General features: G+C 43.6%; 1 protein-coding gene across 1 annotated transcript in view; it reads left to right on the top strand.

Moving 5' to 3' along the window:
- The first annotated feature begins 2995 nt into the window (after positions 1-2995).
- Positions 2996-14831, top strand: part of col8a2 (collagen, type VIII, alpha 2) — a 44897-nt gene continuing 33061 nt past the window's right edge. The window contains exon 1 of the mRNA XM_071499421.1: positions 2996-3820. The gene's annotated coding sequence lies outside the window, so the exon portion shown is untranslated. The remainder of the gene's footprint in view (positions 3821-14831) is intronic.

The following is a 14831-nucleotide window of genomic DNA, read 5'->3' as shown; positions in this document are numbered from 1 at the left end:
ATTCACTTTCCTTTTGCTCTTTCCTTTCTTCTTTCCCTTTCTCCCTCACCGCCTTTTTTCACTCACCTTAACAGCCCTGTGTAGGCACAGCCTGGTGAATGCCAGGCATTCCTTTGTAAGGTTAGAACAGACAAAGGTGGACCACATCACCTGAGAGAGAAAACGGCCCTTTTGAATCGTCGCCTGAGGGAAAGAGAGGCTGATAGCGCAGGAGTATAAAAGCAGAGAGAGAGAGATGGAAAAGTAGAACACCTGTCCTCTGCTGTCCTCATGTGAACCTTCAACTCTGACATTAGTTACATGATATCGATGTCTTGTTTGAATAAATGGAGCTCAGCTGAAAGAAAGTGGTTGAGCTGTAGGTGCAAACTCCAAATCTAGTATTGAAAAGCAAGGTCTAACATACAATACTTTACTCAGAGAGTGACCCCCGACTTGAATGAACAAGGTCATATTACAACCCAAAAGTTAATTCCAATCAAGCTTTCAAAAACAAACAGCTCCACCCTTCAACACACTCCAACCATTCACAAAACCCACTCAAGGGACATACACACTCAATGCTCCTACAAATAAATTCAGCCCACCACCACCTTTGACTAAAACAGACCCCTTCACGTTAACACATAGTGGGTCTATGTTTGGTGACGCTAGGTGTGGTGAAGGGTGGAGTGTATCGGTGACGCCAACCTCCCTTTCACAGCTTATTTTTGGGCTTTTGACGAACATCAAGGGCAAAGCCTGTGTGATGCAATGCAATGGTTTTCCAGTCAGTAAATGGCTGCTGTTTGTTTTTGCTCTTACTAATGGAATGGAGCGAAGGGGAAAAGTGGAGTGAAAAAAGAGAAACTTATGACAACCAGGTGTTTTTTCCCTCTTCTTGGGAATGTTTCACCTTGTAAAAGCAAGCGAGTGGGAGGGAACTTGTGTACCATGCTGAGGTGAATGGTTTGGGGATTTTTCAAGGGGTGTGTGCTGACCAAAAGGGTTATGAGTGAGAATGAATGTGTGTTGTGTGAGAGTATTGGAGGGTGAGCTGAGATTTTTTCTTTTCTTTTTTTTTTTTGAGGAGCCAAAGGCAGAATTCTTCAGTTGAACTGTACCATAGCCACGACTGGAAGAGGCAGAGGTTTGTGTGTTTGTGTGTTTGTGAGCCTCCATCAAGGCTTATTGAGCTGCAGAAACCTGTTGCTTTTGTGGTAAAGGGTGTGATCAACAACACACACACACATGCATTCTCACACTGAAACACACACCTGGGGGATGAATGAATGAATGCCAGGCCTGACTACCACACAGGGCTCCTATTGATGACATCATTGCTGGGCATCTGGTCACTCCACCCTTTCCATGTTCAGAGAGTCATTCAGTCAGCCTCTACTGCACCATGGCTCTTTCACAGACATGACGCCTATTGCTTATTTTTTAGAGATTATTCAATTAAACCGGCTCCAGTCATGGACAAAATACTTTCTCTTGACTCTGATGGCACAATCAACAATCGGCCAAGTTTATGACCCTCCATCAGTACAGTAAAGACATCTGTGAATAGAAAGAAATTAAATAAATTCCTTGCTCTAATGCATGATTAATCACTTTGCTATCTCGATATTGATAAAAACCTGCCAAAAGCGAACAAAAGAAATGCATAAAACCCCATCTGCATTGTAAATTTTGCCATAATAACACTCTTAAAACGGCAAGTCCCATTATATGTAGTAGACATTATCCAAATATGTCCTTATTGAGAAGTAGCCGATATTTCTCATGCAAGAAAAAGCTGGGTTCAGTCTGACTTTGGTTCTAATGTTTGGTAAATTACACAGTCTGGGGACATTTATTAGTCTTCATGAGCAAAACATGAATGAAATGAGTGCAGCAGGGCTGCCAGCTTTTGATAACTAGCTGGAATTTATGCAGTGATTGAAGTAATGAATCAGGGGATGTTACTGAAATGACAGACCTTTTAATAAATTAGTCCCAGCTGGCACAATGTGATGATGAGCAAAGCCACAGAAAACTTGGACAAATGTTGGACACTGCCTCTCTTTCGGCTCTTGCTCTAGCGTTTCAAGATCCACTTGGAATTGCTGTATCTATCTGATCTCCAACTCAGCCAATGGCTTAGTCCCAGTGGGTCTTTCAGGAAAAGGCTAGGCCAGCTTTCCTCAAGCTCGTCCAATCACAAGCCCAGAACAGCTTGCTCTTCAAGGTCCACTAGCATCGCACAGGGCCAACTAACACTCTGCCAATTAAACACTGAATGCTAAGCCTGTGTTGGTCTTGCTAAACCTCTGCTCTGTTGGAAGTTACCTGGTGAACGATAAGAAACGACTGTAGTTCATCCAGGTTGTTAGCTAACATCCAAAATATGATTTCCAATTACCCATGCTGATGAGAATTGATGCATTTTCCCAGCAAATGCTTGGCACATTTTAAATGTAAGGTCTATTTGATACTTGTAATACAGCTTGTAGCAATGAATAGCAGGGCTGTAGCAGTGAAATGTGAACCCATGTCATTTACTGCTGTGCTTTGGTGATTAACCCCAAGAGAGTGCTATCATGTAATGATTATACGCAAACTGCAGCAGGTTTTAGTTGACAACACAATGCTCCTTTATGTGTTACACTTATCCAGTATTATGTCATGCAAAAAGATTATTAATTGGCCGTTGGAACTACAAGGTAAGTGAAGAGAGGAGTTTTTATTGGAGACTCCAGGATTAAAAACTGTGTGGTGTTTCATGCCAGTATCTACAGGTTAAATTCGATTAGATGATTCGATTAGGGAGCTTGTCTGAGAAGCAAAAGGATAAAGGGCAAGGTGATTTCTTGGAAGGTGAGTTTGGGAATGGGAGGAGAGTGGAGGGAGGCAAAAACATGAGCGAGAGACACCTCCCAATTTCCCTTCTCGTCTCTTTTCGTTCCCTTCCCTCCTTTTCATCCCACCCCACCCCTCTCTGCACGGCTGCTACCCCACCCCTTCCTGCTCACTCCCCTCAGTGCAGCCAGCCACAGACACTTGCTTTTTGTATGAAGGGGGTTAACCCAATGAACAATCCTGTCTGTCTTTCCCAAAATAAGCCAGTGGGAGAGGGATCGGCGAGTAAGCCAGGGAGATTGGAGCAGCGAGGTGCACAGCCCCTTGTTATAAGTCCTGGGAGTGGGAGTGCAGCCTACTTGGACCCACATATACACTGCCTTGCTGCCTGCCTGACTGCCTGACTGACTTGACTGACTGACTGAGTCTCACTCCACTGTTACTCACTCTCTCTCCCTCTCTGTCCTGCTCCCTCGCTCCTTCCCTCCTACTTTCCACCCTGAAGAGCAAGAGCGCACAGATTGGGAAGGTGCTCTTCAGACCTGCGTCTGGACAGCTTGAGGACGGCACAGAGAGGATTTTTCCCTCTTCTCTCATCTTCTCCCTCACTTTCACCTCCTCTGCCAGATAGCACATGGGTGAACTTTTTTGCTTTTTGCTGGTGGCAGAAAATTAAAAGTTAAACAGACAATTTGCTCCACCTGCAGTTGAAAATATCAAATTTTAAACTTTTGTTTTTGGTTGGTTTTTTTTTTTATCCCCCTGGACTTGTGAGCAGCACTGGACCAGTTCGGGGTGCCAGCTCTTTGCCCAGGAGGACATCACTCTTCTTTTTTGGCTGCATGTTCATTGAATATCTGATGCCATTGCATCCCATGGGAGACACGCGTGGCTGAAACAAGGAGGGAGGTAGAAGAGAGACCCACCTGACGCTCACACCTACCGTTTCCCTTACCCGGTGCATCCACCTGCCCCTTAACGCTCTGAGGAAAGAAAGGTAAGCCCTACCTGTCCTCACATTCCCTCTCACTGTGTTAGCATCCACATGTCCTGTCATCTCTTGCCTTTTCACTTTTATCACATGTGGCTGCAGTGAGCGTGGCCAAAAGAAACAGAAGGAGAAAACAGGAAAGGAGGAAAAATATAAAAATAAAAAACAGACGGTGCAAGATCTCAGTCATGGGACCTGCATAATTCTCCTCAGTCCTAAGCTAGTGCACAGAGTAACAACTTGCAGATTTAAAGGAACTGGTACAGTTTGTTCACCGAGCTCCAGCCAAGACACCGTATGGACACTGATTCTAATATTTGAGTTGTAGCTATGCAACCTCTGTTGATCTGCTTTGAGTGTCCTGGCGTTGTCTGTAGAGACAGGGATGTTTCTCTGCCCTGAAAATGTGTGGTGTTGATCATGGATTCTGCCTTGTGTACATGAATTTCCAGGTGTTTGGGGTTAGACACTGCTGATGCATCCATACCCACACACATCTGGGACTTTTGCTGACGATGTTGAAGTGGGCTGCGTGGAGTGTGCATTGAGGTGGGGCAGTGTGGTAGTTGGATATGTACAACGGGTTTGGCTCTATAACAGATTTGCTGATTATCCTCCTCGGAGGAGTGTCCACCATGTGGATAGATCTTGTGTTTGTATCTGTGAATGTAATGTGATCAACAGAATCATGACTCACTGTCACATGTTCTGTTGGCATGGACTGCCACTTGCTTGATAGTTTACTATAGATTTGGTAAAATACACACTATATTGTGAGTGCAGTGTACAAAAGGTGGAGGACTACTGCAAATGACCACATGGTCCTCTTGTTTTTTCTCTTCTCTTCTCTTCTCTTCTCTTCTCTTCTCTTCTCTTCTCCGCATCCCCCTGTTGCTTCACTCTGTCCATCCACTGTGACGTCTCTGGCAAGCAACGCTGCATTCCACTGTAACGACATCCCTCCGTCGCAAACAGAAAGAGGAGAGATAGCCTGCGACTGCGAGTCCTCAGGTACCCCCGAATGACAAATAACAGAGGGAGAGACAGATAGGAAGAGATGAGCAAAAATGAAAAGGAGAAGGGAACAACAGGAAAACATTAGTGAAGCTAAGGAAACACATCCAAAAATAAAGAGAAGATTCCAGAATGCATGCTTTGCTGAGATGATCCGCTTCTCGATCACATGTGTTTCAGTGCAGCAACGGCAGGATTTCTTAGGAAGGAGAGAGGAAGAGGGAGACAGAGAGAGAAAGAGAGAGAGAGAGAGAAGTATAGCTTGAGAGAAAGAGAAAGAGTGGGGAGAGTCTGGAAAAGACAGTGGGCTGGAGTTCTGAAATCCGAAAACATTTGGCAGTATCCCTCTCTTTCACTGGCTTATGGCAAGAAAAGTCAACTGAATATGTACCTGTGTGTGTGTTGGTGCACGTGGAGCCACACATGCTCCTAGGTGTCTGAATCTGTGTGCGTATCAAAGTGCATTGCACAATCTTCAAGGGGAGTGTGTGAATGGATACACATGAAAGCATGAACTCTCCCCCCCTGGCAGTGAGGAGCTCTGTGGTCTGCAGAGCTGCTGGTGCGCAGCAGCGTCTGCTTTACTGTGCAGAGTAGTATTTGCTCACAGGGTTCAGGCCCTCTCATATCGATTTAGTGGTTTCCAGGCAGCTTCCCTGTCAGCTCTTTGTTACCATTACCTGAAGGTGAGAAGATTTATGCTCCCCTCTGTGTCTGCCAGCATCACTCTCCCTGTTTCAATGCCTGGCACAAGGATGATGGCAACATTGTGCTGTGACCACGGCAACCCCCACGCCACTGACTGGGATTCTGTGTTCCCCAGTGGGTGGCAACTGGTCAGCAGTTGGTTGACTGGTGGTTACAAGCAGCTCAAGTGTGTATTTGTGTGTGTGTGTGTGTGTGTGTGTGTGTGTGTGGTACATTATTTAACCACAACTAACAGCCTCCAACCAGCTGCCCATTCCAGTCTTTTGATCTTCACCGCCAAAGCGTGACCAACCATACACAAACACCAGTCATGGTGGATGCACAGCGGCACACACATGCAAACTTTATATGCCCTGTGCAATGCAAACATCTCCATGGATTTAACACTCTTCACAGACATACACACATCTCAAACAGATGAACACGCTCACACTGTTCTTTGCCAAACCGCCTGCTCATACGGTGCTGAGCTCCTCACGCCCCACTGCAGCTACTTTATAGGCCAGAACATGTTGAAGTTGAGACTTTTAAGACTCCAAACCTGACATCAGCTCTTCCATTTTTAAAAAAAATTCCTTTTCTGATGTCAATGTCAAAGAGCATGGTTTTCACTGATGTTTAAGCTTTTTGGTGGAGGCTTTCATCCTCATTAGAGCAGCGAGAGAAAGACAGAATTGAAAGGAAAGGATGTTGTAAGGAGTCATGAATGTCTGGCTTCTCAGCCAGGAGCCTCGCTGTCATTCTGATTCTTGCTTAAAAATCTTAACTTCATCAGAGGGACAGAGACAGAGCTGATGCATACTCACATGTTTTGTAGAAGCAGAGAGCAAAAGAGCCTAAAAGATGGTGAGGGGATTGTAATTGGAGCTCTGCCTGCATTAATGCCTCCTCTATTTCACCCTGTCTTTGGTTTGTAAAAGAGTTTACACTTTGTGGCCACAAGGAGGCAGAATACCAGGCAGTTCAGATAGCATATAGAAACACATCACATTGTAGTTGAGAGAACCTGCTGTTGCATCTGTGAACACTGTGACTTTATGACTGTCATTACATCTGACAAATGTAACGCCACACTAAATTCTCTGTCTACCACTAATAATATTTAGTGTAGTTTCTCATTGTTCTGTTGCCAGCTGTCACAGCACATTTCAAGTAAACATACAGATCTCTCAGTCTCACTCTTGTCTGTAGTTGTCTTTAAAGATGCTAAATCACTTTTAAAAATGTGCTCAAAACATGTATGTATCACTTGCATGTACTCCCTAATAGTCCTTTAGTTCATGTTTGTATGCTTTTGCATGTGTGTGGGTCAGTCTTATGCAGGAAATGAAGGAGAATGCCACTCATTCTCAAAGAAAAGTAAACGCCCACTTACTCCTTTACTTCCCTGGAACACACACACACACACACACACACACACACACACACACACATTTTCCTTTTGTTTCATACATACTTTAATATAAAGAGCAAAGAGAGTGAAAACAGGGCACTCCAGGATCTCTCCAACAAAGAGTGTGTTTTCTTCAAGGGCTCTTTTCTGCCAGAGGACCATGCCTGTAATTAAACACATGCACACACACACACACATACTGTACATGCACACACTCTTCAGCATGTATTATAGGGCTTGCTAACTGGTGCTGCTGATATTCTGAATGAGGAATTGCCGTGAAGGGCGGTGGAAACAGAATACAGGCCCTGGTCTTAATCATTGCCTGGACCATAACATTCAAGATTAATAGGCCGGATTTGTTTTTCAGCTAAAAGGGGGGAGAAGAAAAAAAGAGAGACAGTAAAAGACTGAAACATTTTTGCATGCACTCGCATGAAGATTTGCATGTTGTCTCCTTTTACTTCCTCTCATGTTTAAAGTCTCTAAGCTGTTTACACATTACCAGTAGCCATCTTGGCCTGGGCATGCTGCTGATATGTGGAAGTCAGTCAGCTATGTGGCTGATAGTGAACCTGCATGGCCCTCCAAAGTAGATGTTATTAATCAGGCCCTTGTATTGAAGGACATTGTTCTGGCTCTCAGCTCTGTATGAGCTGTGAAGAAACAGAGCGCAGGACAGACGGAGGTGGAGGAAAACAAAAAAACAGTAGATTGAGAGTTTTCCATTATTCTAATTCAGTTTTATTTGTATTACAATTTTGGCAACTTGACTTATTTAGATCTCTCTCTTTCTCTGTCATTCTCTGATTCATTTGTCTGTCTCTCCTTTATCTGTGTTTATCTGTCTCCCATTTGCACTTTCACTCTCTCATAACTGTGTCTGGACCAAAGGGAGTTTTTCCACTGGGCTGGCAGCAACAGGGGGACCGAGCAGTGGGGAGGCTTGGCAGACGCCCCTTGTTATTTTTCCTCCACCTCCCATTGACTCTGTCAGCAGTGTATCAGTCTAAGAAGAGCCTGCAGGCTCAGAGCAGCTTGACAACATGCCCTATCAGAGGGAACTTATCGCAGGCACGAGACAGAAACAGGAGGATGTGGGGAGTTACATCATTGCATTGCCACTTTTTCCCCTCTTAACATTCCCCGTCACTCTTGATTTCATTCCAGTTGCCCCTGCTTCTTCCCTTCTTTCTGTCCTTTGCGTCATTTTTTACTGGTGTAGACTACAAATCCTCTTGAATCAAACCTCTGGTCTTCACTGGGCTCAAACTAAAATCCCCGCGGTAAAGCAACCGTGTTCTCCAGTGCCAGACATTGCTTTTAGTCAGCAAGGCCTGCGCAAGGCACAGTAACTAAGCCATGGACAACACACGTATTAAGCAATGCTTCCTGGAGTAAAATCTATATTTTTCCAACAGTGTGTTGGAGTTTTTTGGGAGGGCAGCTCGTGTTTTCAAAGAGGATCCAACAGGAACAAACAGAAACGAGAGCCTGAGTGCTCATCCAGCAACAGCGCTGTTGCTAGTTAATGGGATGTGACATCTTGTGCTCTTCCGCTGAGGCTGAGTTTTCCCTCGTTCATCTGTTGATGCAAGCAGGCATGAGTTTCCTTGTGTCTCCTCAGGATGTGCGCAACCTCCCCACTTACTAGTTTGAGCTGTGGGGAAAAAAAGGGGGGGTGGGGTCTATAACACTGAGTAAAGCCAAATGAAAATTGTTTGATGTTTGTATGTTCAGGTCGCTGGTGCAAATGAGCATGTGTGCATGGTGCGTGTGGGTAGGTTTATTTGCCTTTGGGTTTTGACTCTGCTACCTCTCATTCATTGCCCCTCAGGTCACCGTCTGGCAAGAAGTTTGTTTGGGGCTTCCAAAAGCAGGACGTTGGGCCAGCTCTTAACAGGGGTCAACTCCTCAGTATAAAACTTGCATTATCCCTCTTTTCATCTTGTTGCAGACGTACTTCCCAAGCCAACTGTTTATTTTTATTATATCACTTCAGATGCAGGATGGATATATCTCTCTCTGATGGGTCAATATTGAGTAAGGTTGGAAACAGCTCTTCTGAGACCTTTCAAAAAGCTCCAGACTTTGTTATTGTTCAGTCTGAGCTTGATTTAGACGTGTGCGTAGGTGTTCGTAAAAAGAGAAAAGAGACCGGGGTTATTGTGGTGTTATGGTCCCCTCGGAGCAGGATAATAAAAAGCATTTTATTTCACAGAGCCAGATTTTCTGGAGCAGGAAATGGATGCTTACTAAGTGACACATGTATTGTACACTCAGACACAGTGGAGTTTTTTCCTCAGTAGCAGACAGCAACCTCCTTTCTACCATGTATCAACAAGTTTCGTTCCACCAGATACCTCATAGTTAAGGTTGCAACTGTTAAAGAAATAGTTCAGCATTTTGAGAAATACTCTACTTCACTTTCTTACTTATAGAGAAGATCTATACCAGGCAACCATCACCTCCAAATCTCATTAATAAACTAGTGGTAGACCCAGAATAGATTTTCCCACTCATTTACTCTGTCTTAGTGCAAAGCTAAGCCAACCAGCTGCTATTGGTAGCTTCATATTTAGCAGACAGACATGAGAATAGTTTTGGTCTTTTTCATCTAGATCTTAGCAAGACAGCAAAAAGTTGAATTAAATGTTAAATTAACCACAGAAATCCCTCAAAAATTCTTTCAACATGCTGAAATATCTGGTAGTCGCCATTGTTGCAAAAATGGTTGGATAATATAAAATAATCTAAAAAGAACTTTTAATTATGATATTTTAAAACTATTAGAGCATATTTAAAGCAACATTAAGTTGTTTTTTTGGCCACAAGGGGCCAGCAGAACAAGGCCCTAAGCCATAATCGGTTGAATATTTATACATCCAGTAAATATAACAACAACATTAACATTCATTCGTTTGTGTTTCTGGCTACCTGAGGAATGTCAGCCCAATATTCACTCTTTTTTGGTCTTCACCAACCTGAGAAATATCTCATTCTTTAACTGATAAATCCACCACTCTGTAGGATTAGTCCATTAGTGCTAAAGTGTAGCGCAGTCACTTAATCCAAGATATGCTTTAAAAGTTAACTATGGGAGGTTATGACACAAACAACTTTTAAATGAAATGTAAACATTTAAGAGTGTCAATGTGTTTCTGATGTCCATTCATGTATTAATCTCTCTCACTAGCAGGTGACCTCAGGTGCCCACCACATGGCCGCAGACATCTGTGAGGCCTCTGTCTTCCAGCCTTAAACAAACTGGCAGGGGTTGCCAGTTTCTGCCCAGATAAACACCTGAGGTTTAGCTTGGCTCACACTGTTCCTCAAAAAGGTGGATTTAAGAGGACTTAACCCCTATGGTGGACCACCTTGGGCTTTTGGTTTGTTTCTTTTGGAAATTTAGTTATGTCACACTGTATTATGCATCTCAAGAACATAAATTACACCTCTAGTGAGACATACAGTCTTTGTGTACACTGATATATATTTACTTTGGCTTCAATCCCATGTGAAGACAGCAAATCAAAACAACTAATTAGACAAAACACACAAATTTTGCCTGAGCCATTACAGTATCCCATGATTGTTGAATGCAGGGTGCCGGTTCTCTCAGACTTTATGTTTAAATGGCTTTGGCTTAGAGACTTAATCCTTTCTGTACAGACTTTGAGCTCATTGAGCAACATGTGTTTCATAATGCAACGTTCAGCGGCATTAGGCAGCATACAACACAACCAGTCCTTCAAGGCTTTTGTCCTAATCATTTCCTGTAATCAGCAGCAAAGTAGTGAAACGATGAAATGAAAAAGCGACTTTGTGCTCGTTCCAGCTCGTTTTAGGTGAGCACTGTGTGAGCTTTAGTGGGTGCGTTCTGTATTGTGTGTGTGTCTGCAGTTCTCTTGTTTCTGTTTATCCCGACAATATATGTAATGCTTCCTGAAGTTTAACAGAGAGAGAGAGAGCAGTGCAGTCTGGCAGCATTCCTATGTGCTTAAAGAAGCTGTTGAAGAAGAATTATTTTGTTTCATGCTCACAAGACAGGAAGGGTTATTGCTCTGCCTCCAGTAATAATTTAGGGGGGATACAAGTGGAGTAGACTTTCATGGAGAACATTTGAGATGCTGTACAGTGAAGCCAGTGAGGATAAACAAACAAGACTAATTGGATGACAGCCTCACTGTTTGCCTCTCCGTCGCGCATTTGCTTGGTTTTGTCTGTCAGATGTGAACTTAAGTGGGTAACATAAGTAAGCATGCGAGGAAGTGCGGAAAGCTTTTCCATATAAAACCTGAAATTTAAGTTAGTGGTGCCTCATTCACCATATGGAGCGACGACGCCAAGCATATTTATGTAGAACAAATACAAGATTAAGATCATTCATTCATATGAGTGCAATGTTTTTACCCTTTTCTGTGCATGCAAACAAGATTAGAGGGTTTAGGAAGCTGCTGTTGTCTGCAAGAACACAGCTGTCATTGCATAAAGCACCACAGGAGTGAACTGTCTTGTTAAATACTGAAGAAGGTCAGATTTACAAGAGCTGAGTTAAAACCGGGATGCTCTGTGAATGATAGATCGCAGAATAAAAGCACCCTCTACCTGATGTTAACCATGCAAGTCTGCAGTTGTTTGGACAGTGAGTGCTACAGAAGTACAACCACTTCTGAGAAGATGTTCATTGGCCAACCAACATAATACTTAATTAGAGAGGGCTTTGACTCAATTACCATTCACTTTCATGTGGTTTGCAGATGGCTACGCAATCTCTCTTCCCCACTTTTTCTGCTCTTTCCTCTGCGAGCCGCCAGCAAAAAGCCCTGTTGCATTGCCTCATTGCTAATTTGAACCAGAGAAGTGGTCATTTCCTAACAGTGGGCCCCGGTCTGCTCCACAAGCCGAACCAACAACCAGCCCAATGGAGCCTGAGCTGGAGTGATCCCAAAGCTGGGCAGAAACCACACAAACCCAAGTCTTCCTGACATGTGGTGAAAGTGTGATAGGGATATCGGAAACATCAGGAAGGGTTAGGAAAGAGCGAGGGCGATGGATCCATTTGGAAAAAGGGGAAAGATTGAAGTGAGACACAATGAAAACGGGGATAGAAGAAAGTGGAAGGGGTGATGATTGTGGGAAAGAGGCAAGGAGAGGTGAAAGTACAGGAAAAGATTTGAGGGTAGAAGAAGCAGAAAAGAGAAAATAAGCTTTGTCTGAGGAGCACTCAGTTTGTAACAACCATGTGGCGTCTTTGATCTGGCCGAGGATTTGAACCAGTGTCAACAGAAACATGCAGGGGCCGTCTGTTTGCTCCCAGACACAGATCATTCCTCCATGAATTACTCTGCTTCAGTTTGCCACAACCTCTTTACTACTCCAGTGTTTGTTTACCCTGTCGGGAACACCCGACCCATTCCTCAAGTTGAGCAACAAGCTCACTAATACCTCAGAACTCCTGCAATCAGCTAAAGTTTCTATGCCGTTAATCTCTAGGGGGAAGCAAAAATCTGGGTAGTTTTGAAGATTTAAAAGATACATTCAAGTCAAACAGTGCTGCCTTTATATTCTGTTTTTTACTCAGTAACAGAGTCATTTCTCATTTAGCCCTGTAATATAGGATCCATTCATTCTATTCCAGTCACTGTCTTCCATCATAGGGAAGAGGCATGTTCTGTATCCCTCGTAGTCTGGAAGGAAGAGGGAGGGATAACAGGGACGCGGAGGAGGAAGACGAGGATGCAGACATATCCGCCAGATCGTTATAGTGAGAGGATGTGTACTGACTGCTGTATCTCTGCCATATGACAGCCTGCTGATTCAAACCTCATGTTGGGAGCAGAGAGACAGTAGAGTTAGAGGCTTGTTCATGGTTAGATTGCAAACACTGTCCATCCAGAGACATTCTTTTGTAGTAAAGAGAAAGTTTTTTGGTTTTTAAAGCTGCACTTATCGATATTTTAACATGAAGAATTGGTCAAATGACTATGTGCGATGTGAAAGGGGTTGCTTGTACTGAGAGAGTTATCACCTGACTCTGTAGTTAGACTCAGCTCCACAGACCCTCTTAGCGTCCTTCAGCTCATGGTTTTGGATTTATAGTGCTAAACATTGGTTCTGGATGGAGCTTTCTGAAATCTGAGAAAATAACCCAGGTGATATCATCAACATGATACTTGCTTGAACTTGCAAAGTACATATTTCTAAGAGAAAGACCAAGAGATGTCATCAAGTTGGATTATGGGAAGTGTAGTGTTTTTGGTGCTAGATCTATACGAGGGGCTAAAAGTCGGGATGTCTTTGCCTCTGGTGCATTTATTCTTTTTTTAATTGGCCTCTTGCAAGTTCCCACACATGGAAGAGCAATCCTAAATCACAGGAGAACCTCTTTCATAATATTTTACTTTTTATAATTCTTGAATTTAATACCATACATACACAGAGAAAGTTGGTCTCTTAAAGGGAGATCATCTTTGATTTGAATTGGAGAGGGTTAAAACAAATGACCTCTTATGATGATATTGTTCTGTGAAAGCAGGAAGACATGCAGATATGCAGAAATTTAATTTCAAGTTTCAAGTTAGAGCCTTGTCTTCGGTTCTAGGATGTTCAGAATTTTCAGTGTAAAAACAGATATCAGTATTGTCAGTGAAAATGGTTAAAATATCAGAGACATAAGGAGAACCACATATCCGTGTGCATAGTCCCTCTCTGGGAGTGAATCAGCCAGGACATCTCGTCTTCAGGGATGCTGAGGAAGGCTAGCTGAGACAAGCCAGGCGCAGCAAAGTATACGGAAATGCACAAACAGCTATCCACTGTCAGGTGGAGACAATGACAAATCCAGACCTCTTCAACACTTGAGCGGAATGTGCACAGACCCCCTCCAAGTCAGCACAGTACACGAGGCCTTTCCCCGGTGGGCTGTATACAATGTGTCTGTGATCCGAAAACCAGGTTCGCTAACATTTCTCTCTGGCTTGTGTCGTTTTCTGTTCTCATGCATAATTCTGTTGATCACACACGTCTTGCTGTTTCCTCTGGAGTTTTGCTTGTTGAAAGGCATCTCCCAGTGAGCAGAAAGTGATGATAGTCAGATAGTCATAACGCAGAGCTCATCTCGAAGACAGATAATACTTCTGTTGTACAGCACCATGTCACTGTGGTCCAGTTTCTCCTGATAGTAGGGGAGAACAATCTCTTTCATGCAGGAGGCACTTATACTGCCAAGAAAATACAGTGTGAGGGAACAAGGGAGACCAAAACTTAACGAAACAGAAGCTGTGTTGTGGGGTTTCTCACTGCTGCTCTCCTTCTTGATCAGTGATGCATATCATACAAATGGGAGAACAACATTGAGGTATGCACTCCATGGAGTCTGCATCGATTAATCTGCTAATCTACTCCATGTGACACTCCTCCTGCCTTCGTACCTACCCATTACACTGCTCTCAATACAATTATTCAGAGAGGAGAGGAAAAAGAAAAGCTTTAGTTGTAATACTGCCAGGGTCCAAAATTGTCCAAATAGTTCTCAGGCCTGCCAGACACAACAGCATATTCACAGTCTCGGCCTGTCTGTGGATTCAATTTTGTCTGGCACATTTTGATTCTGTCTTCTGTTGTGTCCCTTAGCTATTTTGGCATTTTGCTAAAATACTGCCTACATGTCTTGTCTGCGTGACAGGGCTGCATAAGCACAAGTCCATGTTCCCATGCAGAGACTCAAACTTTGTGTCTCCTCAGTCCATTACATATCCTGAGCTCCGGGGAGGAAGGAGTCTTGTCATGCCTCATCTGTAACCTCAGATGCACTTCATCCTATGTCCTCTCTACATCTTCTTCTCTCTCTCTCTTTCTATGCTTCTCTATTGGTCCATCATTGACTCCTCAGAGGGCGTG

This window comes from Trachinotus anak, unplaced genomic scaffold (genome assembly GCF_046630095.1).
Source record: "Trachinotus anak isolate AG129_WGS33_773 ecotype Australia unplaced genomic scaffold, CSIRO_AGI_Tana_v1 ptg000016l, whole genome shotgun sequence".
NCBI classification, from domain to species: Eukaryota; Metazoa; Chordata; class Actinopteri; order Carangiformes; family Carangidae; genus Trachinotus; species Trachinotus anak.
Note: the sequence above shows the minus strand (reverse complement) of the source record. Positions and strands in the feature narration are given on the sequence as shown.